The following is a 22,186-nucleotide window of genomic DNA, read 5'->3' as shown; positions in this document are numbered from 1 at the left end:
ACTTGCCTGTTTTCCTGTTTTTTTGTCCTTGCTGTGCATAATTTTTTATTATGCACTGTCATCCTAAGGAGCTCCTCTTTGCACAGCCATACGTATAGATGTGCATTTTCTTTAGATCTCCTCCACATAAGCTCCCCTGCCACAGAGTAAGGCTCTCCTGTAAATCCCAGGATGCTTCTGCCTTCAGCACACAGAGGAGCAAGACAGCCTGAATTTTGCAGTAAGGTCAAATTGCAGGCATTGTGTCTGCGTGTTTTGTAGCTGAAAGCCTTCATATTCTTTCTAGCACACACTGGCTTGATTTGGGCACCAGTCTGGAGTGCAAATGAATGTGGCTGCATTTTAGTTCCAGTTGGTTACATCACAAACTCAAAGCACTGTTGATTGGCCCGGCTGGGGATTCAACAATGACTGTGAAGGGAATAGCATGGGCACTAATGCTGAGGTGCATTTGATGAGGTTTCCCCAGCAGCACCAGTTTGTATTATGCTGTATATATTGTTTATGTCTTTGGTCACTGAAGTCAGTCAGTTCTTCTGAGTAATTAATACAATTATCAGCTCATAGCAAGAGAGGTTAAACTGATTATTTTTTTAAAGGACTTCTGCTGGTGAATTTTGCTTTGCAGGGCAATGAATTCATTTTTTACCAGTCCAGCTTGTGTAATTAATTAATCGGTTACAGATGAGACATAGAACTTGAAGATTTTGTTTTTCTGACATATATTACTACATACCTTGATTTCTCTTTGTAGTACTTCAGTAAAGCTGGAATAAGGGTCACTCACTCTATTATTGACTCCCTGTTGCATTGCTTTCAACAGCTCAACCATCGTGGTATGTCACACAGCCATGCATTTGAAACTCAGTATACTTACTGTCTAATAAGCTTCATTTTCTGTGCCACTAGCTTGTGTTCTATAGTGTTGGTTTCCCAAGCATGGTACTAGGCAATTTTAGGAAATGCTGGTACAACTGTAGCAATTTTCCTCAATTTGTTCCTGACAAAGAACTTGCTTCAAAATTGAGTTGGCTTCCTTTTTGTTTGAAACACTGGTAGACACAATTAGCCTCATTAACCCTGGTTTCTGTTTCATAACAGAAAATTAGCCTACAATCACTGGTTTGCTGGAAAACACTGTTGTAATTAGTCCTCAACAGTCTGATATAAAAATCCATTGCATTTTTAATTTCTCTGACATATACAGAAAACATGCCTGATTTCTCACTTAGCTTGGGGATTGAGATAAAGGCAAGGACCAAGTTCTTGGCTCGTTTAGAGCACTGTTGAATAGATTGGACAAACATCTGTCAAGAGAGTCAGAGGTGCACTGGTCCCACCATGCAGGAGGGCATGAGGTGGTTTCTGGAGGTCCTCTGCAATTCTGTGAGATTCTGACCCTTCAAAGAGCATGAGACCCAAATAAGGACCACTTAAATCCTGGACATTTTTCCTTACCAGTCCTCCCAAAATGCTATATTATTCCAGATTTATTGCAAAGCAGAGTTCAACCTTGTTCCAGCTCTGGGATTGTAGTAGCACTGAAGCAATTTTTTTTTATCAGTTTAGAAATGAAGAAACTTAAAGGTAAATCAGACTAATTATTCTTAAACCTCTGTAGATAATCTGAAATTGGTTGATCTAAGAGATTTATTACTGGAGTAATTTATTACTGGAGAGATGTATTACTGGAGTAATGCAGGTCCTAAAGGACTAGTAAATATGTCTAGTAAATATGTCAATGAGTATGATTATGTTCTCCTGAAATAATTAATTATTTCAAGATGGTTATTCCAGTCAGAGAGGAAAGCAAGAGTTCATATGAGTTGCTAAGCCATTAGTTGGGACATCACTCAGAAGTTCACAGAACTAGTGCTGTAGTAGGGTGAGGTGTACTAGATCAGCCTGCTGTGAACTGGTGTTTAAATTGTGTCAGGCTCTTGTCCAGGCACTGTGGAGCAGAAATAGAGGTCTGTGTACACCTGTGTGCGCAGAAATGTACCCAAGGACTCTCCTGGAAATTTGGGTACCTCAGGCTAAATTACTTTCCCCTGTGAGATGGCAAAGGTTTGTGAATCCAGACACCTTCACTTGCCTTAAAAGTGAGAAGACAACCTTTCTTATTTTGAATTCAGCATGAAATCTCAAGAAGTAATTCCTAATCTAGGTCTGTTCTTTCCATGCCTCTTGCCATCCAGGAAAGAGAGATGGTGAGTGCCAACCTCACGAATGTGTCATGAGTGAGTTTAGTGAAGGATTTTGTATAAATGTTTAGCAGTATTCTAGTGAAAGACAAGAGAAATTATTTGTATAATTAAGAGCTTCTTAATTCTAGCATGCAGGAAAGAGAGCAGGTTTGCAAAAGCTTATAGGACTGCTTGTACAGTAAGGAGCTGAAGACTGAACTGCGTCATTTGTGGAGGAAAGGGATTATCCCACAAGTCCCTAGTTCCTAGTGAAATTTTTGCCTAAGGGACATTTTTCTCCTGGATTAAAGGTTCCTCTTATTTCTCAATTAGCTATAAATGCATGTGACACCCTGGGGGTGTCTCCATTTGAATGGTCTCAATTGCTTCTGTGTCCACTTGGACAGGCTAGAGGACTGTGAAGAGAAGCTGAGCTATTCTGTCTTGATAGCTGAACTGCAAATGAGGAATTCTGTAAATCAAGTTCAGGTCACTACATATGTTTGTCTTAAGTTCTTAAATAACCGAGCAGTAACTAAATAAACAGTAATTTAATTTATTAGATGCCCTGAGCATTTATAGAAAAATGTTAGGGAAATGAATATGCACAAGAATATTCCACAAAGAAACATACAAGCACTGACAAAAAGCAAAGCCTTCAAATGCCATGTTCAGTTCATTCGTGCATGAGGCACCCTGTGTACAAAATGGAAGTGTTTGGAATGTCAGCCAATCAAGTAGTCTAATTGGCTGAACTACTTAAGTACCTCTTCATATAGAAATAGGTTCTAACATTTTTCTGTCACACTTTAACTCCTCTGAAGTATGCCTGAGCTTTACTGTGCTTCCAGCCAACTGAAGAGTTTTCTAAGGCCTCTGCCTGGAGAGCTGCATGATAGTTGAGCTGTTACCTAACACTTCATCTAGCTGAGAGCCCCGAGGCACACACCTCCCTCAGAACCTGATCTTGGGGGAGCTCTGGAGACTATTTTGCTAGTCCATGGATAAGACATGGTAATAGCTCCTGTTTCTCCTATTCCAGCATGGCATAGTTGTGCCCAACTGGACTTGAAGGTACCTGCAATTTCACTTCTTCCTGCATGAATGGAGTTGGAGCCCCATTTTTGGCTGTGCCAGCACAGCTATGCTGCCAGTCATGTGAAATAGCCTCATCACATGAACAGTAGGTGAGAAGTTCAAGTACCAGAGGTCAGCTGAATGTGCCGCAAATTACAGGTAGCGAGGTGAGTGTGTGGGGCTTCAGTTCCTGCTAGCAAAAATACATCAATGTGTGTTCCCGTAGAGGTGTGCTCCTGTGAAGGAAGCACATCCTTCCCAAGGGCAGAGTGGGGAATTCACACTATGCAGTGTTGTCGGTCTGCAAGGCTGAAGAACACAGAGCAAAGATGATAATTAGAGCCTCATGAGTAGTGATTTCCATGTTGTACTCCCAACTTCTTCACTGATTTTTTTTTTTTGTGAAGAAGGAGGATAAATCATCCAGACCATATAAATCAATTTACTCTTCTGTAAAATGATTATTCTTGGTAGTTTCTGATTGCCACACTGTGCTGCATGTGACTGTTTGAAAGATGCCTTGAGATGCTTACATGAACATTTCTATATAAAGGCAAAGTGCTATTAAGTGTCTGCTTCAGAACAGAGTCAAACTCTGCAGGGGAGCAGTTTCCTGTGCATGCACACAGACTCTATCACTTGGCCTGTATTTGTCAACTTGTGTTTGTCCATCCTCCCTTCCCATGTTTACTCATTTGGTTATTTCACACTACATTCACCCTAACCTGAAAAAGAAGAGATTAGATTAGATTATTTCAAAGATCTGCAAATGTAGTAGAATGCACAAGGGGCATTTTTGGCATTATTGTTCTGTGTATTTTGTTCAGATAATTAAGCATGGAAAGGTCACCTTGTGTTCTAACAGAAAGCATAGAGATATGGCAGAGAGAAAAGCCAAGTTTGAGCAAAAACTCTTTAAGGAGAAAGGATCAGCATCTGACAATATTTATTACTTCTTTAGTGTTCCCTAAGATGCTATAATACAGCAATCCTATGTCAATACAATTAGTTTTCAAAAGCTAAATATAAAGTATGAAATTGTATACAAGTTAAGGGCTAGGCAGCTCAAAGAGTGCACACTGGTGACAGCCATTTGTCAGTGTTTGTTCTTTGGGACAGACATCCAGATGAGGTTTGTTCAAAGCACATCAGCCATGGCACTTTGTAACTCTCAAGAAGAGGCCACATGAGGAGGTCCTTCTCTTGCCATGTGCTTATGTGCCTTGTCAATATCATGTCCTTAATTAAAAAAAAAAAATTAAAACCCTCAAGCAAACAACTATTTTTTTTCTTTAAAGGAATCAGAACAGTGGATAGAGTTGGATTATGAAGTCCCAGCAACTTTTTTCTGTATGCAGCTTAACCCTGCTCATTATTCATCTGGTGAATTCTTCCAGAATTCTTCCAAGCCACTGACTGAACTCATAGGTAAGCTTGGTCCACCTTGCAACATCCAGAAATCCCTTCCTGAGTTATGAACATGGAGGAGGGATTCAGAGGGTTGTTCCCCCAGCAGCTTTGGGGTATGAAGTAGGGCCAGATGTGAGCTCTTGTGTGCACACACAAAACCAGTCTTTCCCTATCTGACCCTTGCAGCATCAGAGGGACTAAAATAGCATAACTATAGTTTCTTGAGGATGATCTGTGCTCTCAAGTACCTAAGATTGGAAGGTTGATTTCTGTTTCATGTTGGACAAATGAGTGCAATGGATGAATATAATAGGAATCCATTTTTCTTCTGTTCTTGGCTCTCACAGAAGATATTTAAAATTCACTCTTAGGAGACCACCTTGCCTCACCTATGATTGGCAGGGGGACTGTCTGTTCTGTGCAGAGCTGTAATTTATTTATTCCTTCTATTTGTGACCTAGAGTTCTTTGAGCATTTTCCCCCTCTCGCAGAAAAAGTAATTCTCTCTCCTACTTCAATCCTACATCCTTTCTTATGAACACTTGGTAAAGATTTCATTTTTCTGCAATCTTTTTCATCTCTTACTAAATAACCCTAGCACTCTCTTAGAACCCTGCTGACATTTTGTGTCCTATATACTTGAAAAATTCTTATTTTTCTTTATTCCTTGAAAATATTTTCTACTCTTCCTTTCAGCCTTTCCTAGCCAGATTTTATTCTTTTAGTTTTATTCCAGCACTTGCTCACTTACTGATATCATGTCCCTTTTCTCATACACCTTTCATAACTTTTAGTTATGCACGCATTAATTTTTCTTTTTGTGTCTATTTTTCCTGTATTTTACTTCACTGGATGGCCTTTATTCTTCTGAATCTGCTGAACCACACAATGCTCCAGTCAATTTTTGGCTTTTCCAAGGCCAAGAAAAGAAACCTATAAGAAAGGAAATAGCGAAGGTTTGGTGTGCATTGTGTATCTAAAAGGAACAACTTCAGAAGGGCTGTCAGGGTTTCAGCAAGCAGTAGACTCTTGGTGGTGCTTGTCCTCAGTGAAACTGTGATCATGTTTAAAGCTAAAGTACAGCACTTGCTTTTAGGGGTAAATGGTAGCCCCTGTTCCTAGAGGTTGGTTTCCCTGTGAAACAGGAGCAATATAATTATCTGGGATACTCCCCCAGATTCCTTCATGGCAAACTCACAGTTTGCTTGTAGAATTTTTTTTCTCCCCAGTAAAGCCTGCTTGTTCTCCTTCTCCCTCTCTTTCTGAGATGCTTTGCTTGAGTGCACTTATTGACTGTGGTAAGACAGAGCTTCCACTTGGCCTTGCTTCACTCTGTTTCAGCCTTGACCCCATCCCTGTGATTTCTAGATCAGCTTCTGCTTGGTAAGTGTGCAGTGTCTTGCCTGAAGTTTTTGTGTCTCTCCAGACCAGGCCTCTGTATGTGTTTGCAGAGCTCAATCACAAAACCAGAAATTCCTAAGTTAAAAATGCCAATATGGCTTCTTTTGTGATTGTATTCTCTTCAACCCTGCCACAGTGGGCCACAAGCAGACTTTCCAACAATGCAGCTAATTGAGCAGGTTTTGAGGACTTCAAAAGTCCTCCTGCTTACCAGATAGGGAGATTAAAGAAAGATGATGGCACTTCCACAAACCCTCTGAAAGCCATTACATGGTCTCAGGTGGGATTATCCCCTCTCCTGGTTTTCAGTTTAGCTTTTGGTTAAACAGCTGTACTCTTGGAAGAGGACAGGATAAAACTACAGGGAAGCAGAAGAAATCTCCAGTAAGATGCGCTCCTCACTGAAAAATCTTTTACATCTCAGCCTCTGATGCTGCAAATTCAGAGCAGGAGAGGAGGCAGAAAGCCAATGGTTCAGGATGATAGAATTTATTGTTGCAGGAGAGGAAAAAACCCATTGTCTGCAACCACATAATCATCTTGCACGGTGTGTTATGTTTATAAAGAACAGGGGGTCACATATGGCTGGCTGTCAGCAAGAAACAGCAAGCTTGAATTAACATTAAAAGAGCTGAGTACTTAAGAAATCATATAAGTACATGTAACAAAAGCAAATGGTTTCAGCTGTGATAAAAGAACAGTCTTTCCTTCCTTCAGACTTGCCTCTGTGTTTCCTTCCTTAATTTCTTCTGTCACGTTTAATTATTTACAAAATGCATCCTGGTATTCAAAGGGTAGGACCTAAAGCAGCCAGATTCTTTACTAACCCTGTGGTAACATTTAAAAAATCAACTTAGACCTAAAAAAGAAAAATTTCTACATGCCTTTTTAAGTACTGCCACATCTAAAGAGAGGTTCAGGTTGAAATACAGAGTACTGTTGTGCAAATGACTCATTTTGGTACAATTTTAGAAGCTTGTGTTATTCCCTTACTGGCCTAAACAGCCCCCATGGTCCAGTTGTATGATATTAGAGATGGGAACAAGAGCTGGATGTAGATAACTAGGGCTGGCCTTAACTGTGTGGGGTAGTTGTAGGTAGGAAAGAAAGAGCCAGTTCTCAAGGAAAGAAAATGAGGCCAGGAAGAACTGCAGGCTTCCCTCTTCATCTTCTGGTGCTTCCTGGGGCTTAGGGGTGTCAATGTACAATGCTGTATTCTAACACTGACTGCTGATTATTCAAATGACTATCAAAAAAAAATACACTGCTGAAAAGAATATACTGAAGATATAGTGCCCAGAAAATGCCATGCACTTCAATGGGAAGTTTTTGCCAGAGGACAAAAGGCCTGGGGGCTGCAAGAAAAGACAGAAGGAAATATGGAGTCTGTCCTTCCCTAGGGAAAAAAAAATCCATTAATTTATATTGATTACATCCCTAAAGCATTACAATTTTTTTTTTCTGTGTTGTTCAGATCTTACTGTTTCTAAGCCATGGAGAAGAGGGGGGAAATGATGAAGAGCAAGGCAATGGTAGCTTTACAAGGAACAGAGAAGATTAAATATGGAGCTTGTCCATCTCTTCCATTCTCTATCCTGCCTCCCACTTTCCTTGTCACTACCCATGCAGCCCAGCACCAGAGGCTGGCCCAAGCTGAGGGTGGCAAAGGGAACAAGAGGGGTGGAGAGGGACGGCTGAGTGGCTGAGGGGTTGCTTTCTGATGGCTGGGACTGGGCTTCTAAACAGTTTGCCATTGATGATCAGAGCCCACTCAGAGCACAAACCAGCTTTCTCCTCTCTTCTCTGCTGTATTTTCTTGATCATTCATCATTAACTTTATTGATTAGAAAAAGTGTAATTATAGGGAAAAGTAATGAAAACAATGTTCTGTTGAGATAGCAGTTAGAAAAAGCAACAAAAAAAGGTGCTTGCTAGAGCCCTGTATGACAACTGGAGTGTGGAGGTGGCTCCCACATTGATGGGACTCACAGAAAAAAAGCTGTTCCACATCACTGTTCACCAGCCTCTCTCAGTTATTCACTACCCACTGTGTGTCCATGTCCTTACCCCTGCTGCTCTTTCCCAGAGTCTCTGAGCCTGGAACAAGTTGGATTTCTGCTGATCCATTAGATTGGGGTGAATTCTAGCAGTCCTGGCTGGGAGGCTTCTTACAGCTCGTACTTCTAGTTTACTTCATGGCCTTTTCTTCCTAGCAGGGCAGAAAGGTGAGGAAGAGGTACAGGGAGAGGGAGGCTCCTGCAGCGTGCCTGGGGCAGTGTGATTGCAGCTGTCCCTTGCCATATCAGAATGGGCAAGTAGGTGACAGGTCTGATCTGCTCTGTTAGCACTGCTTGGCAGAGCGGAATTATGCTGTCTTGAACAAGGCAATAACCCTTTGTGTAATTCTAACATTTTGAAAGTGCTCTTTATCCATGTTGCAGATTTGCAGGGAGCTACTGTCTGTGTCCTCCAAACATGATGATCAGGACACATTACTTGCAGATGCAGCAAATGCTACATTACTTTCTTATACAAAAGAATTTTTCTTTGTGGTAGGGAGAAAAGCTTAATTCAAAACACAGTTCACCAGAACGTGAAATAGTATTTTAATCCTACCTTATGTTATCATTGTGGTGGCTTTAGTTACACACTTCACTGGAGAAGTAAAACTTTTCACATCTATTTAGTGTACTGGCTGACCAAGGTTCCTCCAGTCCTGGCTCCTCCCCATAGAAATGGTCTACAATAGCTTTGTTATCTGTCTCATCCCTCCTCCTCCTCTGTGCTTTTGTCCCTGGTTTCCGGCAGAGCTCTGCCAGCCCAGCAGTTAGCCTGCCCCACAGTGCATCCCCAGCTGCTCTGCTCCCCTCTGTCCACATTTGGTTCACTCTGTTGAGACCAGGACCTTGGCATGTATTTTACCCTGGGGTCTGTACTTTTCTCCATGGTACTATTTATCACATATTCTTTCTTTCCCAGTTCGTTATTTATTCAAGCATACAATTCACATCCTCCCACAGTGGGGATTAGTAAAGGGTCCTGCTTGGTAAATGGGAAGGTTTTTTTACTCATTTGCTTTGTATCTGTGGTGGTTCTTTCATTGCTGAAGTCACTGTTTCTGGCACTCCTGCGATATCCATGCTGTGATCCCATTCAAATGAGCTCCTTCACATTCTTGTGCCTCTTCTCCAAATGATAGGCGTTTGTCTGTAGCTTCATGTCTTGTTTTTTCACTCAGCTCCAGCTGTGGGTTCCTTTCACCTTTCCACTTCCAGTCTCGTTCTTCATGGCAGTTTACATTCTCTTTCCTGCCTGCAACAGAAGAGAACTGTCCTCTCCCCATTAGTTCTGGTCTGGACTGACTGACCTCCTCTTCTTGGCAGGTTCAAGAGGATTTCTCAGAAGCACCCCTTACTGGTGCTGTTATTGGATTGGTCCAAAATTTCTCTCTGTTGACAGAAGCCTCTTTTGCAGCCTGTTTCTAAACACAACTCTGAAATGTTTTAATCTTTCACGGTTGCAGCTCTGCTCCTGTCTCTGTCACCTCTCCCCACTCAGCCTTCTTTGCCCAGATTAAATGAGAACTGCAAAAAATGTCATCTTCTTTATGACTAGCCCTGACCCAAAAAAGTTCCCTGCTCTGACAGCTGCTTTCTTTTTGGCAGCCACATTACTGTCTGCAGCACTTTTAAACCTTCTCCAGTTGTATCACACATTCCCAGAGAAATTCCAGCTCTGATGGCACTTCTAATTGGTTTGTTTTTTCACTGTATGTCTTATCTTGTTTTACTCCAAGTACTTTGGTTGTCCCAAAGTTACCCTGAGCCAAAGAGGGCGGCAGGGATTTGCCTCATTCAGTGTCCAACCTCCAGTACCCTGGCATGGTGTAACATGAGAACTGGCATAAATGGAAAATCAGTTTCGAATGGCTCATGCCAGCGCATGTAGGAATGTGTTGACTGCAGACAGTGTGTTGTGTGGATTGCACAGATAAGCATATTCTCTGCTGTACCATCATTCAGTGTACAACCTGCCATGAATGTATGTATCTGCTCCTATACAGATGGATTAGTTCTTAATGTAGTTCTGTTTTGTGTAATGATCTCTAATGTGTTCACTGTCTTTTTGATTTGGTCTTCTGTAGCTAAATCTGTCTCAAATATACCGTGCGCCATAGGTATGTAGGAACGTCAGATGGCTCTATAAGGGCTCCTTACCAATTAAAACATATCCCCTGTGGATCCATACAGTCAAGTGCTGTAGTTTGATCCACCAATACATTTATTTCCTGCAGCACTGTCACTTATTAAAGTTGCTGACCATAAGAGGGGAATGATTCTCTTTAGGAATTAAACTACCACCAAAAACTCCTTTGGTGGGGGACATTCACCTGTCTCCACAAACAGCCCAAGTGACTGAAGAGGGCTGGAACTCACCTGCAGAAACGAAGAGCAGGTTCTCTATAGGCGTTGTTCCAATTTAGAGACTGAAAAAATGGCCTCTGGCCTCTGCCCTATATGGAAGGATAATGTGGGACCAATGGATTTGTGTACACGTGAAGCCAACATGGAGGAATACAGAAGCATTTGTTAAGTACCTCCTTTTCTTGCCTGGAGCTCAATAGGCTGTACCTGTTTATCACCACAGCCTGCATTTGGTGACACCTGCAAGGCACCGTGCTGTACTGTCAGAAACTCCCAAGCTGTCTCTGGGGAGGCTTGAACCTGCACATTGTCAAACTGCACCAGATCTGGAGTCAGTTCAGAACTGAGCTGGGAGACTCCTCAGAACTCTGCCTTGCAGGGAGGAGAAGCCTGCTGTGTTCCATGTGCTCTGTGCATCCCCAGGTGCTCCTAAAGTATAAGCAAATGTCACTGCACGGCAGCGCCACAGCAGACACTGGTGAACAAGTCAAATGTCACGGAACTAGCAGTGATACACATGATCTCCCTGGTCCAGAGTGGTTCACAATGGGAGCTATTCTCCCTTGACAGCCCTGAAAAGAGGACTAATGCCTACTGCTGATTGACAGGGTTTTCTGACAGCAAAGCAAAGCACTTTTTAAAGACAATGACTTGTTTACTTTTCACTAAAACTTGAATTGAAGATATTTCATAATAGAATTTGAGCAAATTTACCAGATGTTTCATCCTACTGTGCTTTTCTGGCAGGTGTACAAGACAGAATGCTGACTAAGGCTAATAAATCAGACTGCATATGAAAGTCTTGGGGAAGGAATACAATATATATGCCTGAAACCATTGGAAGATCTTACCCCATTGATCCTTGGGAATTCCTGATGTTTCCTGTGCTTTTCTTAGACACTGATCTCAGATACAGGAGGGGAAGGGGGTCCTGTTCTGTACTTGTAGCCTATGGTGAGACATAGCTTTGTCTAACAGCACTCCTTGTGCTGGCATTGGAGATCATAGACATAAAAATGATTAATATATTTCTAGAGTCAGGCAATTATCTCTCCAGCTGGGAGAGAATGGGAAATAGGAGTTTAAGGTACATTCAGGTTGGCTGTGTCCCAGAAAAGTACTGTATTTCTCTACAAAATAATATTCCCGTCCCCATTTGTATCCTTCTCTTCCACCCCCTCACCCCCTGTCCTTTTCCTTTGTTCAGTTTCTACTAATCTCTTTGCTTCCTTGCTGCCTTATCCTGCTGAGCTCTGCTGGTTCCCTTGGAATCAGGAAATAAAGCCACCTGTAGAAGATCTTCTTTTGGGGACTTACATTGGATGTGTTTACCACACAAAGCTGTTTTAACTCCACTTCTCTCACAGTACCTGATTCAGTTTACTGACCACTGTGCAAGTTTGGGGCATTCAGTCTACTTTTGCTTACTTTTCCCTAGGCTTGCTTTTATTTCCTCTTACTGCACTTCTGCCAGCTCTCTAGATATTCACCTCCTTGTTTCTCTCCTTACATCTCTGGAAATAGGAGATGAAGTTTCCACACCATCCTCCAAGCAGAGGGAGTAATACAGGAAATGCTGTTTGTGTTTGTTTGACTGCACTAGGAAAATATATATCAAACTCTTCACTGAAGCCCACACAAGCAACACTTGTGCTAGTGATACCTGGTTCACTAGGGTGTAAGAGGCTCTGGGTGACAGCACAGCATCATGTCATTCTATCCTTGCTTGGAGTGATTTAATTAACATGCCCCTCAAATCCATCTGCTGATGAAGGTTGTGTTAGCTGGAGTCTTGCAGTGTTGCTCCTCCTGCATGGCCATTTTTGAGGATTCTCCCTCACAACAGGGTAAGAGTGGTACCAGACAACCCCTCTTTTAATACAGGAGATGTGAAATCATGATACTCAAGCAGAGCAAAGTATTCTTTAAATAAAAGCATGGACAGATATGTACCCACAATAAACAGATTGCCTTTGAGTAAAGTTTGTCCATCTGAACAGTGGTGCCAGGGGAAAAGAAGCTGCATTTTTAAATCATATTATTTTAAGAAGTTCTGTTATTCTGTGTGTTGCTTTTATCTGAAGATTGCAGGCACTTGTGATTATCTGTCATTTTATGTTTATGCAGCTGTTTTAATTCTGATAGGTCACAGAAATTTGGCACATGGCAGTAATGGCAGCCATCTCATCCAGCATGCTACAAAAGAATGGAGAGACAGGGAGTGCTATGGTGAATTGACACACTTAGAAAAATGCTGCAAAGCCATTCCAGTCCGTTTTTAATGCTGTGTCACAGCAGCCTATGCTCAATGAGTTGTGGGATTTTCAAGTTACCTGTCTGTGCAAGATGAAGAGCTCAGCTGGCTGTGCAAGGATTAAACCTGTGCCTCTTGTGGCAGTAGGTATTCCTTGGCCTCTGCACCAGCTTGAGGGTTAAGGGGCTGGAATAGGCAACACTATCTTCCAGCTCCTCAGGTCTTAAAACCATCAATACCCGAAGTTATTGTGATGTTCAGCCTGTGTGAGTCTGCACAGTTTGGGCACCACTCCAGCTGCAGCTGCTCTTTAAAGTTGAAAAAAAAAATGCTTGGAAGGTGTTTTTTTTTTTTTTTTTTTTTTTTTTTTTTAATTATTATTTTCTCAACTTTGAGAATAGTTTCATGTTGTGTCTCTTTCCCCTACCCCTTCCTTCAACAGCAGTTTCAGTTTAGCTTGTGTCCCACCACTCATACTCTCACTGCAGCCTTAAAGGAGCGCAGACCAAACCTCAGCAATTTTCAGCAAGGCCACAGAATCATTGGAAAAGTTCCCACTGCCTTCTTCAGTGAGCTCTAAAAGGCAGACTCCAGCACTTCCAGTGCTGCTGTAAATAATGTCTAGAAGGGGCCGGATAAGGAATAGGGGGTACACACAGCCTCGCTTCCAGCTTGAGTTTCATTTCCTTTGTCTCTTTTAAGAGAAACAAGGGAGCTAATTTCATGTAACTTGGCACATCATCTGATTGTTGGGCCTTTAGGGGTATGTTTGGGGCTGTCTCTCACACCCACAGGATTTCAGGCTCCAGGTTTTACTTGGAGGAGCCAGAGAGGCCTCTCGAGTGCCTGGCGGGGAGAGCACAAAGTGTTAACTGCAGAAGCAGCACTGGAAACAAGGGTAATTTTCTGGCTTTGATCTGTCACTTGGCAGTTCCAGGAGACAGGCTTGTCTGGGGCTATCTCTGCAGCAGAGTTTGGAGGTGGCTGAGAAGGCACCGCTCAGCCTGGGGGATCAAAGTGCACCAGAGAGCAAAGGAGCACAATGTCCTCTGAAGCAGGAGCTGCAGAATATAAATGTATTGTTGCTCTCCGCTGGGAAGCCAACAGGGAGGATGAGCTTCCCTGTTTTCCCTCTTTCTGTGGATTTTTCAACAGGTTAAATTGCATTTGGTTGTTAAGGATTGTGAGTACTGAGAGACAAATGCTGCATCTCCAGCTTGAAGGAAGGCAGTGTTGTTAGGGTGGGGTTAGTAGCCAGATGAAGTGGAAGATGTTAAGTTATTGATAACTTAATGTATCATTCCCTTAATTTAACAGAAGATGACAAGGAGATGAATTAAATATAAAAAACAGACATGAAAGAACTCCAAGAATGTCTGTGTTCTTGTTCAACACTAAGGTACAGAATGCATGATTTCATGCAAATCAGACTTAATTTATTTTCTCTTTTGCTTCTTCAGTAAAATATGAAATGAGAACAAGAGTTTTTTTTCCAGCATCCCATACCTAGTAAATTCATTCTGGGAATGGAGGAAATAGAGTGAATATGATTCTGGACAATGACATCGCCAATGATCCAAAAATATTTGCACTGGGTGACCTGCATAGTCTCTTGAATATAAATGAGCCACAAGGGAAAATTTCTATTAAGAGCAAATGCAGTAGCTAAAAGGGTGATATAACTGAATTGGAAATACGCAGAAGGATTAAAGCTTGCTGAGTTGTACACAGGATTAAGTGAATTGACACACATGGAGAAAATAATTTCAATAATTAACAGATTTTTGTTCTTCGGGAATTTTTCTGGGAAACATAGTCATAATTGTCATACTATACAGAGTAAGTTGCTACTGTAGTATAGAATGATAGAATAAATCCATGTGGTAAAGGGGTGACCCATAATAATATTGTTATGCTAGACAGTAAAAAACATACATTTGAAATAAAATTAAACTTAGCACGTTAAAATGGATATGTTACATTGTGTAACATACAGTCTGTTAGACACCTTCAAAATGACAGATTGCTCACTGGATTATCACACAGCATTTTGTCCTTCAGGGTGGCCCTTGTTTACCAGTGAGGGACTAAAACACATGCAGGGCAGAGAATGTTGCTGGTCATGCAGAAAGGACCTGAATTTCTTGGTTATCTTTCCTTTGCTAACCCTCTATGCTGTTCCTTTACACAATAATCCTGATGAAACAGGGCCTAGCAAAAGCAATAGCTGGTGATCCTGTTGGGAACTAGGTGGTTGTGGCCATTGCTACTGTTCACCTGCAATCTAATGTCTGCCTAAGCCACAAGCACTCCTCTCAAAGTCAGTCAACCTGGGCCATCACAAAGGCTTACAGGGGTGGAGTTTAAAGCCAGGAAGCTGGACCAGGCAGACTGGTAAGGGCTTGTCTGCCTTCTCACAGTTTCAGGCTTCTTGTATTGTTAGTGCTTGGTACTTACTGGCAGGTTAAGTCTAACTGGTTAGGATTAATGTGTATTGAAGGTTACACCTCTGTTTTCATAGCCTTACAACTTTCCAAGGCATCTCTCTTGCCACTGAATGTTTTCACGCATGGTCTATGGCAAGTGTCACTCATTTGTTCATTAGCCCCTTTGAGTTCTTTATTGAAGCCAAGTGATTGAATCTTTCTAACTTACTGGGGCAAGGAGTAGATCTTATTTCCCTTTGTGCCATGACATGGTGTTTGCTTTCAGTAAATAATAATAGTGACAACTTGATCATTAATGGGCTGTTAGGTGTGCTTTATGAGACCAAAGCTGTACAAATTATGTTTAGTACATATGCTTAATCTTCCTATGTGACACTTGAAGTTTATTAACCAACATGTAATCTCTGCTGTTGCAGCACCTGTGAGGAAGATGGTTCCTTGCTGAATATTTTAAACAGTAAGAGTTCCAATACCAACAATTCAGGTAAAGCATCCTTTGTGATAGCAGTAAGTATAAAAGATTTCCCTGAAACAGTTGTGACCTGCCTGTTTTGCATGACTTGAAGGATTAGCAAATCTTTATTTGAACTGATAGTGATTAAAAAATGCTCCTTGACAAAACAGCTGTTATTCACATGATTAAGACAACCACTAACTGGGGGGTGGTGAACAGTAGCCAAACAAAAGCTGTTCAACTCCAGCCCTGCAGTTAGTGCCAAAACATTGATGGGCAATATGCAACTTTTAGTCACTGCATACAGGACTGTGGAAGAATGAAGAAAGGCTCTGATCCAGCATTGCCCAGTGCCTTCTTTGAGGCTATTGCAGTGGTGTGCAGAGAGGGTGGTTTGCTGGTTGGGGTGTCCCTGGTAGTACTGGGCTTCTTCCTTTCTGGTGGAAGAAAGTGTGTGTACCTGGAAATGTTTATGATAGTGAGTAAGGACTTGATGTGGGCTTAGTTTTATGGTCTGTTTGCTTTAGTAAAACATGAGGAATTGATCCTAAAAGTGCTAAAGGACAAAGCTAGAACGCTGTGCTAATGATCTTGTAGGATATGGCAGCAGTGCTCTGCTGTATAATGTTTTTGCCCTTCCTCCAAATAGTACCTGAAATCATTGTCTGTTGTGAATAGTATCATCTATTACCTCCCAACAACAGTCATTTGGGGGCTGTTTAGGGTGTTTATATTAGGGAGTTGGATTTTTTGTTCTCTTGTCATCTATGCTGGGATTTGGATTTAATACTGGAAATACGTTCAGCACGGACAGCGGGGCTGTAAGGCACTGTGGCTCTGGGGAGTTCTTTGCACAGTTTTGTCCTGGGTAGTATCCCACAGAGATGAGTTTTACTGTCATAGCCAAAAGGAAGTGTGAACCTGCTGAAGGAACACAGTTGGATATTGCAGTTCTCAAATTGTAAAGAGGATGTTCCTGAGCAGTTCTGTTGCTATGTTGGAGAGCGTCAGGAATGGTCAACAAATGGCCTTGACCTGTGGTGCAAATCCCTGCTGTATGTCAGCCTTGAATAATGGTAACTGAAACTCAAATCACTTGAGTTATGAATTAATTATAAACTACACTACTGAAAGCAAAGTAGAAAACACTTTTCTTTAGGTGAAAGGTGAATCAAATGCTGGTTGGTTGTAGCATAGCAGGAGCTCAGGTGAGTGCCTGAAAGCTCAAAAAAACTATACAGAAGATGGCTGTGTCACTTTGAGTGTTGAAGCCCTGCTGAAGATTCCTGCAGCTTCGCCCAGGATTTATGCTCCAGTAAGGGATTGGACTTCTAATGTGCATATCTGTGCTCTGGCAGTTTGGTGTATGGGGCTTTGGATCCCCTTCTGACACGTGAAACCCTTTTTGAATTTTGAGCACTGTGGCTAGATGGGTTTTTTTGGGATGACACAGATGCAATTTATGAATAATTAATGGCATTTCAAAAATTCTGATTGTACTGTCTGGGGAAATGGACTAACTACAGTTTGCTCCATTTAAAAGCAGAAAGATGTTTTTATGGTAAAACTCCAAACTGTATTTGCATATTCCTGTGCTCTGCTATCTCACATCTCTTGCTCCCTGTCAATAAAAAAGATTTTTCAGTAGTTTGCTCAGTAAGAAAGTGTTCCACATTATTTCCTGCAGAGGTTTCTGTTGAAGTGGGCTGGCTGTAAAGAAGCAGTAACTCCTTTACATTCAGTAACCATACCATTTTCTCTATCAGCATGGAGCATTTGACTCATGTGCCCTAGAAAATAACTCCTCACTCCCACTATGTGCTCATATACTGAGCTGAGATCTAAACCTGACCTTCAGTTCTGGGATGCAAAGTCATGATCAAAGTCCCTGGATGCGGGAGGTCAGTGTTCCAGCATCCTTACTCTCTGGGGTGAGAGTCCACTATTTAAGGAGTAGTGTTGCGAATTCAAAACAAGTTAATGCTTTCTAAGGTCTAGTGAAGTTAAAAAACCACAGTACAAAAGAGCCTGTCTGCCTTAAATAAAAGCTTATTATAGAGCTCAGTCTTGTTTCTATTAAGGTCAATAAGGGGATCATGCTTCTAAATTTCACCCAGTCCAAGTAAGAGGCTTTTATAAGGGGGGAAAAAATCTTCATGTGAAAAATTGAGATGCTTGTTTTCCAGCAAAAGCTGTAATACCATTCTTGCAATAATGCGATGCAAGGATGCTCTTCAGGGAGCCTATTTCATAAACAATACAGAAATAGTGGTTCTGTCTACAGTCTTCTCTCCCACACAGCACCTTGGACCGTACTGAGTACTAGGCCTTATGATGCAGAACTTTATATTCCCCATGGCTGAGGGACTGGGTTTTCATTAAAGTTAACAGCAGAGGAGGTAACTAATAGATTAAGCCAGATTTGGTGCTGTGAATGTGTAGCAAAGTTTTGTGTGATTTCATTTTCTTAATTTGATACTCTCAGAATGTGCACAATCCAGAGGTGATTTGATTGTGAAGCTTGCAAATAGGCTCACCTCCTGCTGTAATTATCAGACAGTCTTCTGATCTGTCAGCATGCATAAACTGGGTATTTGTATGTGCACAGGTATCTGCCAATCATAAAACTTTCGAGAATTTTGGCTCCATTTATTAGTAACTTTGTTTCATGATTCTTGCTCTGAGTTTCTTGTTTGTTATTCCCTATTTTCCATACTGGAAATGGTTTCTGAATTTACGTAATAAAGGAGAAGGAGTCTCCTAGCAGTTGCTCTTCAGGGGGAGATTGTGATGAGGAGGCTAGGACTTCAGATTTCTGCAGAAAGCTACCTCTGAAACCCATTTCTGCCAGTGCCTCACTGTCATGTAGCAGCAGCCTTGGCTGCAGTGAGCTCCACTCGTCCAGACTGCCCTGACTTGTGAGTAATTTTCTTGTTCACCTTAGCTACCTAGGGATTTGTTCGGTGTTGAGGAGCATATATTGAACATACCCTGGAGAGCTGTTAGCCATATAGCTTCTCCACTGATTTTCATGGTGGCCCTCTGTTAGATCTCTGTATGTTGCTGTGGAAAAACTCAGTGCCCTCTGAGTTTAAATTCAGGGATCATAAAGACCTAATGTCACTTTCCATAAAGGAGAGAGCAGCAAATTATTCCTGACTGCATTTTGCCTTTCTTTTGCAGTGTATGAAGATGGGGAGGTTTATGAGTTTATTGTTTCAAATTACTTGGTTAGTTCTGCATAACATTGTTTATGAGTATTTCACAATGTTTTTGGACATTCTCAGAGACAGAAATTAATATCAGGGTTATGACCAAGTAAAGAAAGTGCTTGGTCCCAAGTTCCTTTCTATAGAAATTAATGAAGTATTTTTTTGGGAATGAGTTCTGAATGTGTTAATTTGTTGATTATCACCAGAGATTAACAGAGAAGTGTCAAGTGCAGTAATCCCAAGACAACAAGGAGAGATGGAGAACTCAGCCAGTGCTGTTTTTCTCAGTTCTCTTCAGGCATTGACTTTACTTGTCTGATCAGTAGTCCTAGTAAATCCAGAGGGACTGTGTACTCATGTCCCACTGTTCCTCTGTGCACACATGCACAGCAATATTCCTGCCCTAGGTGCCTCTTAAAATGCTAGGTGTTACCTTCAGAAGATTGTTTTCCTCCCACATAGTCTCAGCTTTACCAAGGTTGGATCTCCTTCAAAGAGAGCAGCCTTCACAGTCCTAGCAGGCTTTCATCCATGTGGCTTCTCACTTCCCCTCCCCCCCTTCTGCTTTAGCTTTCTCTTGTTCACCTCTCTGCTCTGCAGCTTGCTTGGATGCCTTGCTGCCTTGGGAGCTCAAGACCAAGGATTCTTTCAAGCTTTCTGTCCTAGCATGTAGCTGATTGCATTCAAACACTTCCAAATGTGGCTGGCTGTGAGTGTGTTGCATGAGATGGGCTGAGGGCCTACCTAACTCACTTTCAACTCTCTCATAGTTTTTCCCATTCCTACTGGCCAAGGAAATCACACATCCTTTTCCTGGTAAGTAAAAAAAGAGCTCGAAGACTTGCCCTGTGGTTTCCTTCCTACCATTAAACAGATCCATCTCTATACATCTAATATAATTTTCTTTTGCAGCCAGTCAACTCTCTTGATTGTGCTCTTTGCTGATCTGGTGGTTATTTTTGTTGCCTCTGTGGAGAGCTGCTCTCAGCACACCCAGAGCCAACGTTCCTGACAGGCAGCACAATCCTGGAGTGCCTTGGCAGGCTGCCTGCATCTGTCCTGCAGGCCCTGGGGGGACTCTCACATGTTTTGCCGCTTACTTTCCTCTTTCCTAGAGATCTAACACAATTTTGCAAGTAGTCACTTGGAGCCATATTTCCCTTTGCCCTGGAATATTTTTTTATTTATTTTTAGTAAACGTTTGTCAGTATTTCTAACATTGTGCCTCCAGCAACGTGGCCTGGACTGAAGCCACGCAGCAGTCTGACAACCTGTTAGGCGAGTCTCCTATCAATTAGGCTGCAGCTGTCATTGGATCTATTCTCAGCCTCCTTGCTACGTGTTTGCAAATAACAGGGGCTGCTGTTTTGCAGCTCTTGATTTTTTTTCCTCCACAGCCAGTCAAGAACATTTTGTCCCTAGAATTCCTCCTGTCTCCTTTGTTTTTGCTTTCTAATCATTCTTGCTTTATTCTCCTAAGAAATACATGCTTATCGAGGATATTATTATAAGTAAAGTGTCCTCACTCTCTTTTATGTAATGCACAAAACAAGAAAAATGTCCCCCAAAGATACAAAAAAAAGGAATACCTTAGTCCAGGCTATACCTTGATCCTTTAAACATTTTCAAACTTTCTCCAAGCATCCAGACTGCTTCTTACCTGTGGGGAGCTGCCATTTTGAAAGCCCATATTGCATGGAAGCTCTCCATGGGGGCTGCCTTGTTTCTATTGGTGTCTGAACTTTGAGGTGATAGTGTGCTTTATTATCAGGTTTTCCACAGCTAGAAATAGAGTGCCTGACAATGTACAATCTGTTAGAATTTCTTCTTTTACCTTCTACAATTTACAGTTTTCTCTTCTAAAATATAATGAAGATGGCTCTATAATTTTTTTGTTCCAGATGTTACACACTGCATGCCGGTACTTGATGCTAATTTTTCATCCAGCAATCTGTGGAGTACAGCCCAGTTTGTATTAGATAGAGGAGCATATAATTTCTTTTGTTTTGCTTCCATGGGAAATGGGAAATCAGAAATACGTTGTTCTAAGGCAAATACACTCACGGCATTCCATCCTTGGGTTGATTAACAGACAAACTTTGATATAATTTCTTTCATAAGCCCAGCTCCATTTTTGCTCAAACCCAATAGAAACTATTCCTCCTTCCTCTCAATCCATAGGTTCTAATACCAGATCTCCAGCCAGCTTGCAGCTCTGGAGGCAGAACCAGCCAATCATAGGCAGATTGAAACAGTTGAGTTTAGATCAGCTCATGCTGAATTGGCTGAAACCCCCCTGCCTGCCTGGTGGGAAGCTAAGGAGAGATGGGGCTTTTTTTTCTGTCCCCACAAAATAGCACACAATAATGCAAGAACCCTCCCCTGTTGTTACTCAGTGTTTGCTCTGCAAGAATATCCACGAGGAGCCCACTCAGTGCTGTGGCTGAGCTGGCATTCAGAGCCATCTTGAAGCTCTTGTGTATAAAATTATTCCATACAGGTGGCCCTGTGAAGCTTGTAGGCACTGTAAGTGTTTATACAGCCCTGCCTGGCAATGCTGTACCCAGAATAGGAAGATTTCACCAGGATCCCAGCTGCTTTGGTGTTAGTGCATCAAGGCATGGGGCAGCTAGCTCCTTGAAGGAAGCCTGCAGAGCTCTGGGCAGTCACGAGGAAGAGGGGCTTCTCTGGGAAGAATTAGGGAAGCCAGAACACACAGAAGGCCTAGGCAGGGCACTGTTGGATTGTCTAGTAGTGCATTTGCACCTCAGAAAGACCTGAGAGCTTTTGTGATCCTCTTCCTAGGAAGGGTGGCTCTAAATCCCCTAGGAAGCCTCTATTTAGGCTAGGATCTAGGCTCCAAATTCAGGTGTTTCATGAAATACTTGTTGGAGATAGATCCTGATGAGCAGTGCAGACCTTTGGGCAATCTCCAGCTGAGTTATTTAAGGTTTCTCAAGTACTTATTTAATGAAGAATGCATTTCACATGTATATAGCATTCTACATTTTTCCTGCTCAGCCACTGAGCATTCAACTCTTTGAAAGTGAAAGCATAGTTAGAACAAACTGCCATCCTGCAGACAAAGCTTAGTTGGCAAGAAGATGTAGTTTATGCAGTATTTATGTTCTCCTGGTAAACAAAGACAAGTAAAATGCTTTATTTGTTAACAGCAACTCAAAGGGAAAGCGAATGATGGCACTTGCTGTAATCATGTTCAGTGTTCTGAAGGTGTCTGTGTTGTTCACCTTTATTCTAAGCTCTTGTTTATAATTTGCTTCTGTTTTAATAGTGTGTGACTGTTTCTGAGAATGCAGCCTA

General features: G+C 41.9%; 1 long non-coding RNA gene across 3 annotated transcripts in view; it reads left to right on the top strand.

Moving 5' to 3' along the window:
• Positions 1-15,615: 15,615 nt before the first annotated feature.
• Positions 15,616-22,186, top strand: part of LOC128813246 (uncharacterized) — a 28,222-nt gene continuing 21,651 nt past the window's right edge. For 2 of the 3 annotated variants that reach the window (XR_008438971.1, XR_008438972.1), the window contains exon 1: positions 15,616-15,683. This is a non-coding gene — a long non-coding RNA (uncharacterized LOC128813246). The remainder of the gene's footprint in view (positions 15,684-22,186) is intronic. The other variant, XR_008438973.1, reaches the window with a different exon arrangement.

This window comes from Vidua macroura, chromosome 12 (genome assembly GCF_024509145.1).
Source record: "Vidua macroura isolate BioBank_ID:100142 chromosome 12, ASM2450914v1, whole genome shotgun sequence".
Lineage (NCBI taxonomy): Eukaryota > Metazoa > Chordata > Aves > Passeriformes > Viduidae > Vidua > Vidua macroura.
Note: the sequence above shows the minus strand (reverse complement) of the source record. Positions and strands in the feature narration are given on the sequence as shown.